The sequence below is a fragment of the Pleurodeles waltl genome, chromosome 3_1, assembly GCF_031143425.1.
Source record: "Pleurodeles waltl isolate 20211129_DDA chromosome 3_1, aPleWal1.hap1.20221129, whole genome shotgun sequence".
Lineage (NCBI taxonomy): Eukaryota > Metazoa > Chordata > Amphibia > Caudata > Salamandridae > Pleurodeles > Pleurodeles waltl.
Genome location: NC_090440.1, coordinates 1,937,353,339 through 1,937,372,829, shown reverse-complemented (window position 1 = coordinate 1,937,372,829; position 19,491 = coordinate 1,937,353,339).

Sequence of the window (19,491 nt, the reverse complement as noted above, 5' to 3'; positions counted from 1 at the left end):
TGTAACCTTAGAGAACCTTGTTCTGTGTAGCCGTAATTCTTTTTTATGCCAAAATGATCTGATTACTTAAGCAACAAAACAGTGCTTTATTTACAAAAGGAGGGTTGTTATCTGCTTGAACAATAAGTACTTGGGGAGAGGTTGTATTGGCCAGTTGAAAGAATGTGTGGGCAGGTGAAGAACTGTGTACTTTGGCTGCATGACCTAAGTTTGTCTCGAATATCCTTTCAGAATATCTACATCTACAATAGTTCTACATTCGTGTAATGGATGTATCACATTAGTTGTTTGTAACTTCCCAGCAGAACTCCTTTTAGCCAATTTTATTTTATGTGAACTGACTCTTTTGCTACCTAGCCTGCCAGAAAAAGACTATTAAATGTATTGTTTTGCAGGCTAACGTGGTTCACATAAAGGAAAAGAAGATCTACGTACATCAAAATCCAGTAGGAAAATTAAGGAAAAAGGGAGGAGATGTTGATGCCTGGGGACCAGAGTGAGGAACAAATGTTATAGATTAGTTAAGTTTGTTGTTTTATTTGATTTACAGTTATTGTTGTAGTCTGTTGATGTAGTTGTTTTTTGTAATTTAGATAAACTGTCAGAGATGTCTGAGCTTACTCAGAAGCCTATCTATACCATTGATACTCAAAGTAAGGCCCAGGCGGCCGCAATCAGCCCTCTTGACCTTTTTATGCCATCCCCTGATCAACAGGAGTGTTGGGCTGCTGTTTACTCAGCACCACTAACAATAAAAAGATGTTAAATAAACAGGGAAGCATTTATTTAAAGGGTAATCAGTGTTAAAGAAAGGAAGGAAATAGGGGGCACAGCACCACTTAACTTAAAAACACCTTGATTTTTAAACATCCTGCATCAAAGAGGAATCATCTGATGAAGAAGTCACTCTCAGTGTGGATGAAGTGTGTGTTTTAGAGGTGGTCACTGATGTGCCAATAGTGCAGGAAGAGGCATCTGGATTTTAGCCTGAGGCTGAAAGGCTTCCCATTGGAAGAGCTGAACTCTGGGTTGCACAACAGAGCCAGACTTAAGCCCCGCTCAAGAGCTATGCAGTGGACTCCCACAAATCTGGATGAGTTGAAGAAGTTCTTGGGTTTAACTTTGTTGATGGGCTTGATAAGGAAGCCGTCGCTGTCTTCATATTGGTCTTCCAGCCCCTTGATGGCTATGGCCATATTTCCTGCAATCATGAGTCGTGATTGGTATTTGTGTCTGCTTTTGATGCTGCATTTTGTTGATAATGTTTCAGCGTTGCCACAAGATCACCCTGATTGTGACCATCTTTTTAAGACTCAACCTGTCCTTGATCACTTTGTAGATCGATTTTCAGAGATCTATGTTCCAGGGAAAGAAATAGCTGTGGATGAGTCTTTGGTCCTGATCAAGGGCGGTTTGGTTTTTTAGGCAGTACGTTCCTAGCACGAGGGCATGTTATGGAATTAAGATGCATATGCTTTCTGAGAGTAGCATAAAATATGTCTACACTGGTAGGGATTCCACGATTGCCCCCCCTGGTGGTCTATCCACTTTTGGAGTTAGTGAGAAAATTGTGTGGGAACTTGGTAGAGGACTTTTGAACAAAGGTCACCATTTGTATTTAGGTAACTTCTACACTGGTGTGCAGTTGTTCAGGGAATTGTTCAAAGTGGACAATGTTGCTTGTGGCACAGTCCACTCTACCATAAAGTATATCCAAAGGAGCTTGTTTGTGAAAAAACATGAGAGACAACAGTGCAGTGTCATGCATAGTGATGAACTGCTAGCTGTGAAATTTGCAGACATGCTGACTACCACCCATGATGAAAGTAGTTCACCTGTGACTGTTTGGGGTCATGCTGCTAAAGTGTGCAAACCTGTGTGCAGTTTAGACTACAATAAGCACATGGGTGGTGTAGGGTAGATCAGAGATTGGAAATCTACATTGCTGTTTGTAAGTGTAAGAGGCTGGCCTGGTTTGTAGTGGGTACCTTGGGTACTCACACCTTATACCAGGTCCAGTTATCCCTTATTAGTGAATGTAGTAGTGTTCTAGCAGCTTAGGCTGATACAGGTAGCTATAGCAGAGCAGCTTAGGCTGAACTATGAGACATGCTAAGCTCATGCAATACCACTTATAGTTACACAGTACTTATATACAAGTAAAGACAATACTCAGTGTTACCAAAAATAAAGATATTTATTTGGGTGACACAGTACCAAAAATATCTTAGAGACAATACTCCTTCTGGAGGTAAGTATTATACACAATATATACACTAGGCACCAAAATTAGACAAGTAAATAGTCATAGAACAATGCAAACAGTAGGAAATCCTATAGAATGCAATGGGAGAAAATCGGTCTAGCAGCAACACAAACCATATACTAAGAAAATGGAATGTGAATCACTAATTTCCCCCTGTGTCCCGTGTGCAGAATCACTGGGAGAGTCAAATACAGTAAAGGTAAGTAAATTACCCCACCTCAGAGCCCAGAAAAGTAGGAGTAAAGTATTGCAAGTTTCCTTAGGACACACTACACCTCGTTTTTGGGGTTTTGCAGCAGCCAACCAAGTCTGCAAAGAACAGCTGCTGGATTATTTGACCTGAAGACCTGCAAAGGAGGGGGGCCAAGTCCAGAAGTCAAAAGAAGTTCTAGGAGGGCAGGACCCCCTGCCAACCCAGAAGAGGGTGCAAAAGAAGAGTCCCCAGTTAGTCGAAGACTGCAAGAATGCACCCTAGAAAGATGCCAGCAGGTTACTGCATGATGCAAAAGATGTCCCACGGCGTGCAGATCGTTGCAGACGAGATTTTATGTTGGAAGCCACCAACAAGCCTTGGCTATGACAAAAGTCCAGAAGCCGTCAAAAGTGCGTTTTTCATCAAAATGGCGCTGGATGGACCCAGGAGGGACCTGGGGGCCTCAACTCTGTGGGAAGAGAGCCCTCCGGATGCCAGCCAGCACCTCCAGGAGTCACAGTATCCGGGTTCAAAGGAGGTGCAAAATGCAGTTGATGCGGCACAACAAAAGAAGGACCCACACCGCCGGAGAACAACTCAGCGAGTTGAGCGTCGCAGGATGGAGTGCTGGGGACCTGGGCCAGGCTGTGCATGAAGGAATTTTGCAAAGAGTGCACAGAGGCCTCAGGAGGTGAAGAAGACACAGTACACAAGGGTACTGTCGTTCTCAGGGAAGGCAAGGTCTTACCTCCTGCAAATTGCGTTAGCAGGACCTCAGGACAGTCTATGTCGAAGATGTCCACCCTCTGTGTCCTTAGGAGCACGCTCGTTGTTGTGAGAGGAGTCCCAGGGTACCGGTCGTCGTCTTTGAAGGTGCCTGCTTGGAGCAGGGTAGTGACTCTGTCACTCCACTGGAGATTTCTTCGGTCCTTCTGGTGCAGGATGAAGAGAGGGAGTTCCCAGAGCATGAACACCATGGACACTGTTGCAGTTGCTGACTTGGGGCTGAGGTTGCTGAAGAAAAGTGTCTCTTGTAGACACTTTGTTGCAGTTACAGTGTTTCTTGGAGCAGGCTGCGGTTGATCCGAGGTCAGAAGAGTCTGAAGTTGTTGCACAGGATTCCTGAAGGAAACTTGCAAGCAGAATCTGAAGAGAACCCACAAGAGAGACCCTAAATAGCCCTGAGAGGGGGATTGGCTACCTTATCAGGTATGGACCTATCAGGGGGGTCTCTGACGTCACCTGCTAGCACTGGCCACTCAGAGGCCTCCAGAGTGCCCCCACACCCTGCAAAGCAAGATGGCTGAAGTCTGAGACACACTGGAGGAGCTCTGGGGACCGCCCCTGGGGTGGTGTTGGACAGGGGAGTGGTCACTCCGCTTTCCTTTGTCCAGTTTCCCGCCAGAGCAGGGGAGAAGGGGTCCCTGAACCGGTGTACACTGGTTTATGTAAGGAGGGCACCTTCTTGCCCTTCAAAGCATTTCCAGAGGCTGGGGGAGGCTACCCCTCCCCAGCCTGTAACACCTATTCCCAAAGGGAGAGGTGTAACACCCTGCTCTCAGAGGAAATACTTTGTTCTGCCTTCCTGGGACTGGGCTGGACACTGTCGGTGAAGTGGCAGCAGCTGTAGCTGCAGTGCAAGCCTCAGAGAGCTGGTTTGGCAGTACTGGGGGGCCATGGTGGAGCCCCCAGGATGCATGGAATTGGCTCCCCAATACCAGATTTGGAATGGGGGGACAATTCCATGATCTTAGACATGTTACATGGTCATATTCGGAGTTACCATTGTGAAGCTACATATAGGTATTGACCTATATGTAGCTCATGCATGTAATGGCGTCCCCGCACTCACAAAGTCCGGGGAAATGGCCCTGAACTATGTGGGGGCACCCTTGCTAGTGCAAGGGTGCCTTCACACTTAGTAACTTTGCACCTAACCTTCAGCAAGTGAAGGTTAGACATATAGGTGACTTATAAGTTACTTAAGTGCAGTAAAAATGGCTGTGAAATAGTGTGTGCTCTATTTCACGCAGGCTGCAATGGCAATGTATAAGGGTTTGTCTGAGCTCCCTATGGGTGGCAAAAGAAATGCTGCAGCCCATATGGATCTCCTGGAAACCCAATGCCCTGGGTAACAAGGTACCATATACTAGGGACTTATAAAGGGTGTCCAGTATGCCAATTGAAAGTGGTAAATGAAGTCACTGGCCTACAGTGACAAATGTAAAAGCAGAGAGAGCATAAGCACTGAGGTTCTGGTTAGCAGAGCCTCAGTGACACAGTTAAGCACTACACAGACATACACATTAGGTCATAAACTATGAGCACTGCGGTCCTGGCTAGCAGGATCTCAGTGAGACAGGCAAAACACACTGACATATAGGTTTTTATCTATGAGCACTGGGGTCCTGGCTAGCAGGATCCCAGTGACACAGTAAAAACACACTGACACACACTCACCAACAGGCCAAACGTGGGAGTACCCATGCTAGAAAGAAGCTACTTTCTCACATTAAGGCTTACATTTGGTAAAGAAGTTAGCCACCCATCTTTTCCTTTTAGTAATCTTTAATGCTTTTGTGGTGTTCAAGGATTGGTCTCCAGAGTCAAAGATGGCATTTGTTCAGTTTCAGGAGTCTGTGATAGGCAGCCTTGTTGTAGTAGAGCAGGCAAGTGTTCCTAGAGTTGTAGTGGTGAAGGATGCAGCTAGATTGAAAGATCACCACTTTGCTGATTACATTCCTCCCACGCCCCAAAAAAAACAATCCCTATAAGAGATGTAGAGTATGGTTGCGAAAAGGCATGCAGAAGGAGAGTCATATGCACTGCCCTGAGTGTCCTTCTAAACTTGGGATGTGTGTGCCTGCATGTTTTAGATTGTACCCACGCAAAAGATTTTGTGGGAGCACTGGATAGCGTTGCTGGGTCTGTATTGTTTTATATTTTTTGTCATTTTCAAGGTTGGTATTAGTGTGATGTATTTAGTTAGAGCTGTTGTGTTTGTAGTTTGTATTTACTTACAATTGTTTTATGTTTTCTTTTTTGCTAAAAAATTTTTATGGTAGTGTGTGTGGACTGGCGCTTGCCTGGCGGGGTTGGTGGACTGGCTCTTGGCTGGCGGTATGTATGGACTGGTGCTTGCCTGGCGGTGTGCCTGGACTGGCACTTGGCTGGCGGTGTGTGTGGACTGACACTTGGCTGGTGGTGTGTGTGAGCTGGTGCTTGGCTGGTGGTGTGTGAGTAATGACTGGCTGCTGGTCACTACACACACTGCTAGCCAAACACCAGTCCACACACTCAGTCAGCCGGTGTGATTGCTGTGTCAGGCATGTGGGTGTATGAAAGTGATGGGCCCTTGAATGGCGCTGTCTGTTGATTTGAGTGTTGTAATCTGCTGTGCCCGGAGCTGGTAGCATGAATGTTCTTCTGTGTGACAGGAATGAAAGGTGTGTGAATTAAATGTAAAGCGGTTGGCTTAACAGCTCATGAGCTGTGAGTCATTGGTTCAGTTTTTTGACCTATCATTTATTAGCGGTGCATTTCATTTTTGTGAAATCTCTTGCTAATAAAATTTTATATATTGAATCATCACTCATCCCCTTGCCAAATGCAACCAGTATGTATGTGTACCAAGAACAGTGGGTAGCCACAAGACCATTTTATTGTACTTCTCTCAGTTGAGAGTTCAACTCATGAAAAAAAAAACACTCCGCTGTAATCAGGCGTCGAAGCACATCCCTGGCACCCTAGGTGTCTCATGATGAAGCATGCCACCAACTAGGTTGGTGGGTGATGGGTCTTTTTAACAAAACCCAGGGGTGTTTTTTTCGCAATTTGAGTGTTTGGGACATCACAGAAGTAAGAAAGTTGGTAGCGTGCTCGCTTCTTATCTAGGGGAAATCTACAACCTTAGGATTTGTTTAAAAACTAGACACCCATGGGAGTACAAGGTGATGTACCTCTCATGGATCCCAACAAGTTTTCTTACCCACAGTGCCCCGCAAACCTCAAAAATGTGACTAAAATCACACATTTTCCTTGCATTTCTGTGCCATATTCTTCTAGAAACAGAAATAAAACATAAGATTTCCTACCACCTAGCGTTCTCCTCAGTCAGCCTAAAACATATTTAAAAAAATGCCCTTTTGAACTGCTTTGGTTCCCCCACAAACCCTACATGTTTCTGGCCCTCCCCGTCACAGGTACTTGGCCCACCCATACAAGTGAGATATCATTTTTATCAGGAGACCGATGGGAACGCTGAGTGGTAGGAAATTTGTGGTTTATTTCTGTTTCTGGAAAAATATGGCATGGATTCCAGAACTTTCCATCACAGAAATGTGAGGAAAATTGTTTTTTTTTAGATACATTTTGAGGTTTGCAAGGGATTCTGGGTAACAGCCCAAATCCACAGCTAGGCTCATTGCAAAAAACAAGTCAGTTTTCAGTGGAAAAATGTGACGTTGCATTTTGCTCCGTTTCCAGGCACGGGCACCAGGCCCACCCACACAAGTGAGGTACCATTTTTATCAGGAGACCAGGGGGAATGCTGTGTGGATGGACGTTTGTGGCTTCCCTCAACGTCTGGAACTTTCCATCACAGAAATGTGAAGAATATGTGTTTTTTTATGCAAAGTTTGGGGTTTGCAAGATATACAGGGTAAAAGAACCTGGTGAAAGCCACACATCACCCCATCCTGGATTCCTCTACGGGTCTAGTTTTAAAAAATGAACAGGTTTGCTAGTTTTCCTTAGGTCCCGGGTGAGCTAGAGCCTAAAATCCACAGCTAGGCACATTTCAAAAGAAGGGTCAGTTTTTAGTGGAAAAATGAGTGTTAGAAATGGGGTCTTTGGTTGTCAGTCAGGTTACCCCTGTCCAAGCAAGGACCCTCACTCTAGTCAGGGTAAGTCCCACACAGTCCAAATTATCTTGCACCCACCCTCTGGTAGCTTGGCACTGAGCAGACAAGCTTAACTTAGAAGGCAATGTGTAAAGTATTTGTGCAATAAATCATACAATAACACTATATAGCACCACAAAAATACACCACACAGTGTTTAGAAAAATATGTAATATTTATCTGGATAAATGCAGGTCAAAACGATTAAAGATGCAATAAGTAAATGTTGAGATATCACTGAAAAGTGATATAAACTGTCTTAAGTCCTTTAAAAGCAAAGGCTCTTTCAAGCACAAAGTAACTGGTTTGCGTGAAAAATCTCCGCAGAGAACTGCAGAGGAGGAGAAGCGTGGAATCAAAAGGGTGTGCGTTGATTTCTTGGGCCGCACACGACGATGCGTCATTTAGTTTTCACGCAGCGGCGGCTGTACGTCGATTTCCAGCGCTCGGTCGTGGATCCTCTTCAAGTAGTGGGTTTTCAGACGCCCCAGGGCAGGTGCATGGATTACCTGCGCTGGCAGGACGAAGTCACAGGATCTGCGTCGATCCGGTGGGCGTTGTGTCAAATTTTCTACGCACAGCAGGCGCTGCATCGATTCCTCTCTGGAAGTCAGGCTGCCTCGTTCCGGCTCGGCTGTGCGTCGATCCGGTGGGCCGTGCGTCGAATTCCCGGTTGCTATGCTGGCCCTGCGTCAATCTTCTCATTGGGAAGCCGGGCTGCGCCGTTCCGGTTCGGCGTGCAGTGAAATTTTAACTGCGGTGCAGGCTGTGCATCGTTTCTGGAAGGCTGTGCGTTGAATTTCGCCACACAAGGAGTCCTTCTCGAAGAGATGAAGTCTTTTTGGTCCTGGTACTTCAGGGAATGGGAGGCAAGCTCTATCCAAGCCCCTGGAGAGCACTTCTTCACCACAGCCAGAAAGCAGCAAGGCAGCAGGGCAACAGCAAGGCAGCTGTCCCTCACAGAAAGCAGACAGGTGAGTCCTTTGGGCAGCCAGGCAGTTCTTCTTAGCAGGATGCAGGTTCTGGTTCAGGTTTATTCTCCAGGAAGTGTCTGAGTTGGTAGGGGCAGAGGTCCTGTTTATATACCCAAATGTGCCTTTGAAGTGGGGGAGACTCAAAGAGTGGCTTAGAAGTACACAAGGTCCCCTTTCAGTTCAATCCTGTCAGCCAGGTTCCCAGTAGGGGGTGTGGCAGTCCTTTGTGTGAGGGCAGGCCCTCCACCCTCCCAGCCCAGGAAGATCCATTCAAAATGCAGATGTATGCAAGGGAGGCTGAGTATCCTGTGTTTGGGGTGTGTCTGAGTGAATGCACAAGGAGCTGTCAACTAAACCCAGCCAGATGTGGATTGTAAGGCACAGAAAGATGTAAGTGCAGAGGGATGCTCACTTTCTAGAAGTGGCATTTCTAAAATAGTAATATTAAATCCAACTTCACCAGTCAGCAGGATTTTATATCACCATTCTGGCCATACTAAATATGATCTTCCTACGTACTCCTTTCAGATCAGCAGCTACCACTCAAACAATGTATGAGGGCAGCCCCAATGTTATCCTATACAGGGAGCAGGCCTCACAGCAGTGTAAAAACGAATTTAGGAGTTTTACACTACTAGGACATGGTATATGTCCTGCCTTTTGCCTACACAGCACCCTGCCCTATGGGCATACATTAGGGGTGTCTTATATGTAGAAAAATGGGAGTTTTAGTCTTGGCAAGTACTTTTAAATGAAAGTCGAATTGGCAGTGAAACTGCACACACAGGCCTTGCCATGGCAGGCCTGAGACAAGGATAAGGGGCTACTGAAGTGGGTGACACAATCAGTGCTGCAGGTCCACTAGTAGCATTTAATCTACAGGCCCTGGGCACATATAGTGCACTTTACTAGAGACTTATAAGTAAATTAAATAGTCCAATTGGTTATGATCCAATGTTACCATGTTTAAAGGGAGAGAGCATATGCACTTTAGCATTGGTTAGCAGTGGAAAAGTGCGCAGAGTCTTAAAACCAGCAAAAACAGTATCTAAAAAGTGGAGGGAGGCAGGCAAAAAGTTAGGGGTGACCACCCTAAGGCTGTCAGGTCTAAAAATGTGCCCACATTGTGTTTTAGATCGTTTCCTGTTGAGGGCCGTAGACCTACGCATACAAGTGAAGTATCATTTTTATCAGGAGACTTGGGGGAATTCTGTTTGGAAGGAAACCTTCGTTGAATCCATTTGCAGGGAAAAACAAGCACTTTCTTCTGCAGCACTTTCTCCCATTGTTCCCCCAAAAACTATAATTTAGCTGTATTTTGGCAAATTTCTCGGTCATCTCCAAGGGAATCCACAAACCCTGGGTACCTTTAGAACCCCAGGATGTTGGAAAAAAAGAATGCAGATTTGGCATGGATAGCTTATGTGGAAGGAAATTATAGGGCCTAAGCGCAAAGTACCCCAAATAGCCAAAAAAAGGCTTAGCACGGGGGGAGGACTTGCAGCAAAGGGGTTAAAATGATATATAAATAGTGTACTGACTTTATTATTAAAGATTAGCATTCAATAATAACTTGCCATTTCTGTACAGTAGATTAGAATGACATTTATAACTCTACGATCTCGCAAGCCTCCCGCCAGACCGATCACATACCTTAAAAATTTATGTACATAGTGAAAACATAGTATAGAGATGGGAAAAACAGATCAGTGTCTTTTTGAAATATAAATATGACATTTATGCAAAGGTACATACAATGACTATGAAAACTATACTGGGAATATTTCTGCATATGTGAGTTACAAAAACTAAGAAGTTGAATTTTCTCAGTGCACAGTAGTTAGTTCCTATGTATTTTTAAATATATATATATGTATATATATTTTTTTTTTTAAACCTTCACATTTACTGGAAAAACCAAAGGTTAAAGTAATGTTATAGTTAGGTGTAATACAAATATGTGTTTTAAATTTTTAAAAAAACCTTAGAAGTTCCCTGAAAAGAAAGTAGTTAGGTGAAATTCTCAGTGACAATGTTAACGTTTTGAACTAAAAAACACAGAAACTCACCAGTTACAGTTAGCGGCACTAACTATAATGTGGGCCCGCCATGCACTACTCATGACCTCACACATGACATCACTCAGGACATGTTCTATGATGTCATTTGTGGCATCACTGATGACATCTCAAATGACATCATTGATGACATCACTGATGAAATTTTTTTCTACATAGCTGTGTATAGAACACGTTATAAATGTTTGCATTCAAGAGTAAATAACCACAGAATGAAGAGTGCAGCTAGTATGAGCTTTAGTACCTTCTGATTTTGGTTATTTTTAGGAAATAGTGCCTTCTTTGACAACCGTTGCATAGAATGTACAGTGTTCCTAGTACATTATTTTGAATACTCTATGGTGTGTTTCTCATGACAGTATCACTGTTCACAAGCAATGTGTTGTAGAATGAACTCTCGCCATAGATAGCCACGGTTTACAGTACTCAGTTCTCTACTGATTTCAACTTTGTTTCTTAATGTAGGTTCGTTGTGTGTGTCAGGGGTTCGATATAGATAAAAGCTGCCGGTAGCAGGGCATTTGTTTTGGAAGTGACATTCACTATTTTGACTTTATCTGAACAGTTATATACGAATTGAACACCATACTCAATGACGATTTTCCCATATATCTGTGGTTCATTGTTAATGTCAATTATGCTGGGTGTAAAGCCATAGCAATTTATACAGCAATATGTGGGAAACTGAAGCTTGGATGATGTCATCAATGATGTCATCAATTATGCCATTTGAGATGTCATCAGTGATGTCATAAATGATGTAATAGAATATGTTTTTCTTTAGTTCAAAACGTTAACATTTTAATTGAGAAATTCACCTAACTGTAACTTGACTTTAACCTTTGTTTTTTTCACTGTATATATGCGTATATTCACAGAAAAAAACAAATATTAGTCATGGTATAGTTAGGCCTTGTAATAATATGCAAACTATTGTTTTGAAACAAAGATAAAACCTGAAATTCACAGTTATAGTTTACTGATGCACTGCTTATGATTTATCATAGGCAAATTAAGATTACTCGACAAAATTTTTATGCAGGCAAAATAGATAGAGCGCAGAATTATTCCCGTGAGCTCTTCTTGATAGTCAAGTCACTTTCTTCCCTTGATCCTGTCTTGGCAGTTATTCCTCCATCTAAAAACCGGTGTAACACCCTTGCTCAGTATTTCTTCGACAAAGTTGCCTCCATTTAGTCCACCTTTCCTGAGGCTGTCAGACATTTTTCTTGTCTGAAAGTCTGGTTTGAGCCCTTAGAGGATAGGGAAGCTCTCTTGAGTTTTAAATTTACAACAATTGAGGATTAAATCCCAATTGTGTAATCTGTGAAATCAGGGGCCCCTTCTGATCCTGCATCCCCGCCATCTTGGAATGTGATGCAACTTGTATAGCTCCAGTGCTTTGTAATCTCTTTAAAAGTTCACTTAGAAACGGACAGCTTCCTCAATCCTGCAAACATGCCACCATAGTGGCTCTGTTAAAGAAGCCTCTGCTCAATGCCACTAAGACAGAGAACTTTAGACCCATCTCGCTGCCCCACTTCGTCTCGAAGACAGTGGGAAAATATATAAATCAGCAACTCTCCTTGTTCCTCGAAGCAAGAGATCTCATGCATAAGTCTCAATTGGGCTTTCATCCTCAATACAGCACAGAGTCAGTGCTAGTGTTTGCCACAGAATCCATCCGTCAAGCTGGGGACAGAGGAGACACCACTGCATTGCTCCTGTTGAACCTCAGCACAGCATTTGCCACCATGTCCCATAGCCTGCTCCTTAAACGGCTTTGCAACCAAGGAATTGGTGGCATGGCCTTGCAGTGGCTGGCCTCCTTTCTACAGAACAGCACTTTTCAGGTGGCCCAAAAACCTTTTTATCAAAGGTTTGTCCACTGCAGCAGGAGTTGCTCCAGGGCTTTTCCCTGAGTCCGACATTGTTCAATCGGTACATGTGCCCCCTGGCTGATATTGTTGAGTGTTATGGCTTTAACATTGATACACAGTTAACAGTCACTCTTTCTCAAAATTTATCCAGCACAGCGTTACTGCTTCACTCCTGCCTGACAGAGGTGGCTGAATGGATGAGCCTCACCGTCTCAAGCTAAATACTGGGAAGACTGAGGTCCTTATCCTTGGCAAGCAACCTTCAATCTGGTAGACTGCTTGGTGGCCTGATTCTCTGGGCCCTTTACCTAAGCCTAGAGTCAACAATTTGGGCATCTGGTTTGACTTAAAGCTATAATTTGGTAATCAATTCATCAGCCTAGCGGGAAAATGCTTTGGGATCTTGAAATCCCTGACAAAAACCCTGATTTTCATGCCTGAGGCAGCTAGGAAGACCAGTGCGTCCTGCTGGTGGTGGTCCTCACTCCTGTTTGTTGCTCTTGTGGAACTGCTCCTGCTTGTTTTCCCTGCAGCCTCCTGTTGTTCCAGTCCTTGGAGTTCTGGTTTCTCGACGCCCTGCCTCCAGCTCTTTGGAGTTCCTGCTGAAGTTTTTTCCCTTGTGGTTTTTCCTCTGGGACTCCTTCTAGAAGGCAGCTATCCACAAACTTGTTCAGCACAGGACGAAGCTTGTGCATAGGAGTAGCTTGGCTCATTTAAGTGGTTTGTGTGTCTAAAGGGCAATTTATGTTTTACATGATTCTGTGCCATTTAGTTCTTGGTTTTTTTTGGTCCATAAAGTTTTATTTGAGGTTTGAAAGTACAACAATACAAAGCATGAAAAGTCATACATGATACACACAGTGATACACATTTTATTGGGGTGTAATGATAAAAAAACATGGACAAGATACAACATTTACTAGTGTTGCATACTTGATGTCATGGTGCAATGGAACATCGGTAGTAGTGTGCATAATACACTACGAGTGTTGCAAGATACAAATTGAGTTGCAACCATGTTTGCTCTTAGGCAGACAGCCATGCAGGTTTATTAAAGTTCTCTTGTGATGTTTGGTTTGGGCTTAACTGTAATATCTTGATGTCCTTGGCACATATGGGTTTGTAGTGGAGGTAAAGATGTAATTGAGAGTCAATGTATCAATACACTTATCTGGGGTGTATCATGGTTGTGTATCAACAATAAGACAGATTGAAAAAAGGGGTGAAGCATGGAATGGGAATTGGGTGGAGGAGGGCCTAGTGAGGTTTCGGAAGAATGGGATATACCTCAACATTAAATGTGGCATTTACAGTGGGCAGCTAAGTGGAGGGACAGCAGCTGGTATGTTGCATGTATTTGTCTAGGGTTTGCCAGACTTCCTTCAAGATCTTGAAATTTGTAGGGGAGTCATTTTGTAGGTGTGTACTCCCCTTAGGTATGTAATCGTATCCTCCATGTGTGGTGTGAAATGTTAGAGAACAATTTCTACTCTGATAGAATAATCTTAACTGCCACTGTAGAAGGTCCAACAAGGCAGTGTCATGGAATTTGAGGTTCAGGGATATTGAGGAACCCCAGGGCCCTAGGGCAATCATTAGGAAGTTCAAGGAGATTTCTGTGTTGAAAAGGTCAGATAAATGGTTTTGAATCGAAATTTAGTATGACTTCAGGAGATAGCAGGTCAATAACATGTGTCTGGGGATCCGGTCATTGTATTACAATTCCAACATCTGTCACTGTCTCTAAGTTTCAATTTGTGTAATCTGGTAGGTGTCCAGTGGAGGAGGTTCATGGTAAAGAATTTCAGTTGTAAGAGGGAGGGTGCGATCTTATTAAATAGTGCTGTGTTGCCTATTTTAAACAAGTCAGTATCTGTGATTTAGTCAATTTTCGTAGGATCTAGGTGGTTGGACCATTTCGATTTGAGTGATGAGTACATAGAAGGGTTAGGTCTAGTTAGGGTTTTGTATATTTTTGATGACAAATGTCCTGAGAACTGCCATGCGATTAGACTTGAGACAGTTGCAACAGCATTGTGTTTGAATTTGGATAACTGTACTTTGACTTTTAGAAATCCATAGAAATCGAGGTTGGGAAGGTTGTATAGTCTTTGGCGTTCAGCAAATGATCGAGGGCTATTGTTTGTGTCATATAGACCTCTGATCAGAGTAAAGCCCTTTGAGCCCCATGAGGTGCTGAATAGGCCTGTAGTCTCCAACTTGATTTTGGGGTTATATCAGAGTGATGAATTATGGGATGTGTTTGTTAATCTTTTAAATAATAAGTTGAGAGCCCTGACAGTATCCATAAATATTTATTATGAGTGAGTTATTTGAATTTTGGCCTAGTTATGATGGAGGTTCTATTTCTCTCCAGCAGGGGTGGTTGCTCATATCGGGTAACATCGAAAGGGCCCCTTGTGTTGCTAAGAAGGCTGATTGATATAAGTACCATTTCAGTAGGTTGTACCCACCATCATTAAAGTCTAATCTGAGTGTTTTGAGCGGTAGGTTCGCTCTCCTGCTGCTCCAGAGGAAGTTTGATGTTATTTTATCTAACGTTTTGAAGAAGTTCTGAGAGATCTTTATTGGGAGCATTGAGGAAACAAAGGTCACAAATGGGGTGATCATCACATTAAGTGTTTGGCGTCTACCCCACCATGAGAAATGTTTGTGGAATGAGGAGTCAAGCAGGTTTTGTATTTTGGGGATGGTTTAGGATTCATTATATTTTGGCTGCTTCTGTTAAGTCTTTGGTGAACCATTTCCCCAGGCATTTATGTATCTTGGGCTGCCATTGCAGTATGTAGTCACCCAGATGCACGGGTAGGCAGTGTGTGTTAAGTGGCAAGACCTCCGTTTTGCACTTCTTTAAAGTATAACCAGAGACCTTGGCGAATTCTTGTACAATATTTGTGATTGCTGGGATGACTTTCCCAATATCGTCAGAGAAAATAAGGATTTTGTTGACATAGGCAGCCGTTTTGAAGGATTTAGTACCGAACTGGAAATCAGTAATGTCAGATGAGAAGTTAATCATTTGGAGTAGTGGGTCTATGGAGAGGAGGAATAGTAAGGGAGAGAGGGGGCATCCCTGATGTGTTCCCTGGTGTAAATCAAAGGAGGAGGACAGTGTGCCATTTACTCTAATATTTGCTTTGGGATTGGCAACTAGAGCTATGATGAAAGTTTCCCCGAGATTGTGTGCTTCAAGAACAGCATGTAGGAATGACCAGGAGACTTTATCAAAAGCTTAATGGCCACTGCAGATAGGTTGGGTTGTTGAGCTTTTTTTATTATGTGGCAAAAAGGTGCGGATTTTATCTCTTGCTAGTCTCCCTTTAACAGAGCCAGATTGAGAGTTGTAAATCAGATTGGGGATGCATGGTTCTAATCTTTTAGCTAGTATTTTAGCAAAAATGTTGGCTTCCATATTTAGAAGTGAACTCATTCCAAAATTGTGGAAGTCTGAGTGGTTTTTACCTTCTTTAGGGATAACCATGATCATAGATCATGGAGTCGGCAACAGTTGCAGAGACCTTACCTTGGTGGACAAAGTGATCAAGGCTGTTCTCAGTGGATTGATAATAAAATGCAGGATTTTTTTTATAGAAGATAGTGGGGAAGCCGTTGGGACCTGGCTCTTTCCCAGAGTGGATTGATTGAATTGTGTTGGCACTCTCTTTGGTTTCTATCGGTTGGTTTAAGAGACATTTGTCAGCTTCAGAGGCTGGTTTGATTGAAAGGAAGTGGAGGATTTTTTTACATTCTTCTTTAATACTCACATTTCAGGAGCTGTATAAGTGCAGATCGAAGTCTTTAAATACTTTTCAAATTTTCTAATTTTTTGGAGCCATCTTGAGCTTTAATGTGTGTGACCTGATTGTTGAGGTTTTTAAATTTGAGGGTGGTCGCTAGGGCCATCTCTGCTCAGTTTAGGAACAGTAACTTCTTGTTTTTTTGTGTGTGGACCCACATGTATGCCCTTTTTCTCACAATGGAGTTGTATTTGTATTCCAGGAGTTTAATGTTGTTTCATACGTTACTGTCCCTAGAGTGTCTGAATAATACTTCTTTTTTTTTTTTTTAATATCATTGCCTAGTTTTTGTAGAGTCTTCTTCATATCTTTATTTCTTTTCGACATGCTATTCAGAAGATGACCTCTTATGGTGCATTTAATGGTGTCCCATAGGAACACTGGGGAAGTAACTGATAGGCAATTTTCTTTTAAAAACAGGTTGATTTAATTTTGAATGTCAATGGTGTCATGCTCCTTTTCTAGCAATTTCTCATTTAGACACAAATTGATTTTGTCACTATATTAGGAAGAGCTAGTATGGACATCGTGGCGGTTGCATAGTTTAAAACTGGGATGCATAATGAATGACCTTAGACGAGGATTGCAGTAGGGATGCGTCAACTGAGAGGTGGTCAATGCAAGAGAAGCTTGAGTGCGGAGGTAGGAAGAAAGTTAAGTCATTTGCCTTTTGGGTTATGCATCCTCCATGCTTTTAGAAGGTGGTGTGTAGTGCATAGGTTAAGCATCTGTTTGTGTGCTTTTGGAGGTTTGAATTTGAAAGTGGAGTGGCAATCTAGAATAGGGTCCATTGGTAAATAAAAATTACCTCCTTAGATCTTTTTTGAACCTCAGAGGATGTCTGCTAATTTCTTGTTTAGTGTGCACCAAAGTAGAAGGTCATCTATGTTAGCTACATAGATGTTTATCACGTACATGTCATGTTTCCCATTGATTAGTGTTGTGAGTAACCATCTGCCATTAATATTGTGTTCTGAGGAAGTAACTGAAAGGCCAAATCTTTTGGAGAGTATGTAAGTACTCCTTTTTTCTCCTTGCATGCTTCTACATAAGTTACCTCAGCCAACCCAGCCTTTCCTCATTGGCACGGCCTCTTTGTAACCTATTTTCGATTTTAGTAGAATGATTATGTCACCAGACAGATCTTTACAGTAATCTGGTATTTTAGTTCTCTAAACTGGATGGTCTAGTCCCTTAACGTTTAGGGTGACTACATTTAGTGATGTCACTGGTGGTCAGTGAGGGGAACAGTCAAGGGTTCAGGTAGAGGGGGCCTCAGAAAAGCCAACTGTCTTATCAGTGTCAATTTCATCTGGGAAACATCCTGAACAACTAGGTCTAAACCACTACTTGTCTGAACCACTACTGCTAAACAACTAAAAAGTCTCTACAACTAAGTACTGAACAACTGCTGTCTAAACAACAATTGATTGTGCCTGAATAACAATTGCCTGAACAACTAATTTTAAAGGAAGGTTTTCTTTTTGTTTTTTATGGTTTATTAGTTGTTTAGAATATATATATATATATATATATATATATATATATATATATATATATATATATATATATATATATATATATATATTAGTTGTTCAGGCAATTTCTTCTGGAAATCCAGAGATGCAAAGGTTGCTGCGAAGCACTGTAAATTTCATATCTAAGTGAGGTCATTGTCCGCATCAGGTCATGTAATTGTTTGGATTGAGAATTGTTACAGTCTTCAATAGACGAGATTCTTGTTTCGGAATTGGAGATTCTTACCATTAGGTCTTACAAGTCTTTAGAGATCCCTGCCACTTCAACTTGAAGCATATCAGTATATATTGTGGTGCTTTCAGCAATATCTTGTACCATATTCAGCTGCTGTAGGAGGAGGAGGAGTCTGGTTTCTCCTTTATTGGCGACTCAGGCACGGGGGTAAACTGTTTCGATCGTATCGGCCTCGATTTGTTATTTCTTTCCCTTCGCAGTGAGATCTGTCATGGTATAAAGAGTGAGCAAAGTGATGTGAATTATAAGATAGACACTAGTGGCCTTGTCTGTATAAGCGACATCAAACCAAGCAGTTGCTTAGAAGTATTGCTAGTAGTATGGGAGTCTTGAACCACTTTCGGGTACACTCAGCTCCATGCTCTTGAGTTAGCAGCGGGTTCCTACAGGATGGAATTCACCGTACTGTATATAGATGTGATTGAGCTTGAGAGCTTCACTTACTTTATCTCGCGCTGGGGAACGCATTTGTGCCTAGCTTGGTAATTTGTGCTTAATTTGTTGATCTAATAAAGAGTTCAAGGTATTTTCTTTGGGCTCAAGAGGTCTCTGCTGTGGGACTAGAACCTAATTGCCTTTGTTAGTGTTATTATGGTTACCACGCTGTAACAGGCAAGCAGGTCAGCTTGATTCAGGTTTGAGGCGGATAGAGGGTCTCTGAGGATCGATGCAAGGGCCAGGAATCGAGTGCCCTGGACCCCGTCCATTTTGATCTTCACTATACTCTGCGTTATGGCAATAGTACTAAGTACTGTTGGGGAGCATTAGCATAGACATGGAGGGGCCGTTGTTGGATTAGGTGGCCATCACCACTTTAATACTATGATGTGAATTGGCGCTGTGCTGATAATTGCATTGCACAGGGTGGGTCCCTGTTGTCATTTTCGGTCACAGGTATCAACCCTCGACCAGGCAGTAAATCAGGGTGAGAGAGCTAAAAGGGACCTTATTTGGTTTATATTTGAAAGGATTTGTAGCTGGCAATGCAGGCAGGATGTGTCAGTCAATGTTGAATTTGGAGCACTTGAGCACCAGAGCCACGCAGCGCAGGCATATGTGAACCACTCACCAGGCAGAATCACAGCTTGAATGATTGCATATGTGTTAGGTTATCACTGTCAATTAATCACTGCTGCGAGATGAGGTCTTGGTGAGAGCAGTGCGGATGGGGTCTTGGTAGCAGTGGTGCGGATGCAGTGAAACGATCAGTGCTTTTGAACTGTCTGGAGTAGGCGATCTTCATTATCCATTGCGCTGATTGATTTTCGCCCAGCACAGAATGGAGCACTTGTCTCCATTCCGAGTCGCAACAGCAGCAATAACTAGAAGTAGTCGGCTGGACCTTGTATCAGAAGGGGAATCCAGCGTTCAGTATCCATGCTATGTCTTTTTTTATTGGAAGTATTGGGAGAGACAGCTGTGGTGAACGGTGCAGAGTATTGAGCGCTTGATGGTCAGAGCCTCTTGGCAAGGGCGTCGGGGGTCCTCTTGCTGGGTAGCATGTGATGGTGCAATGTTATTGTCGCCATGGTTGTTCCCCAGTTCGATCAGACCCTGTTTTTAAATTATTACAAGGTCTAATTATAAGACGGATGGCCAAACTGACAT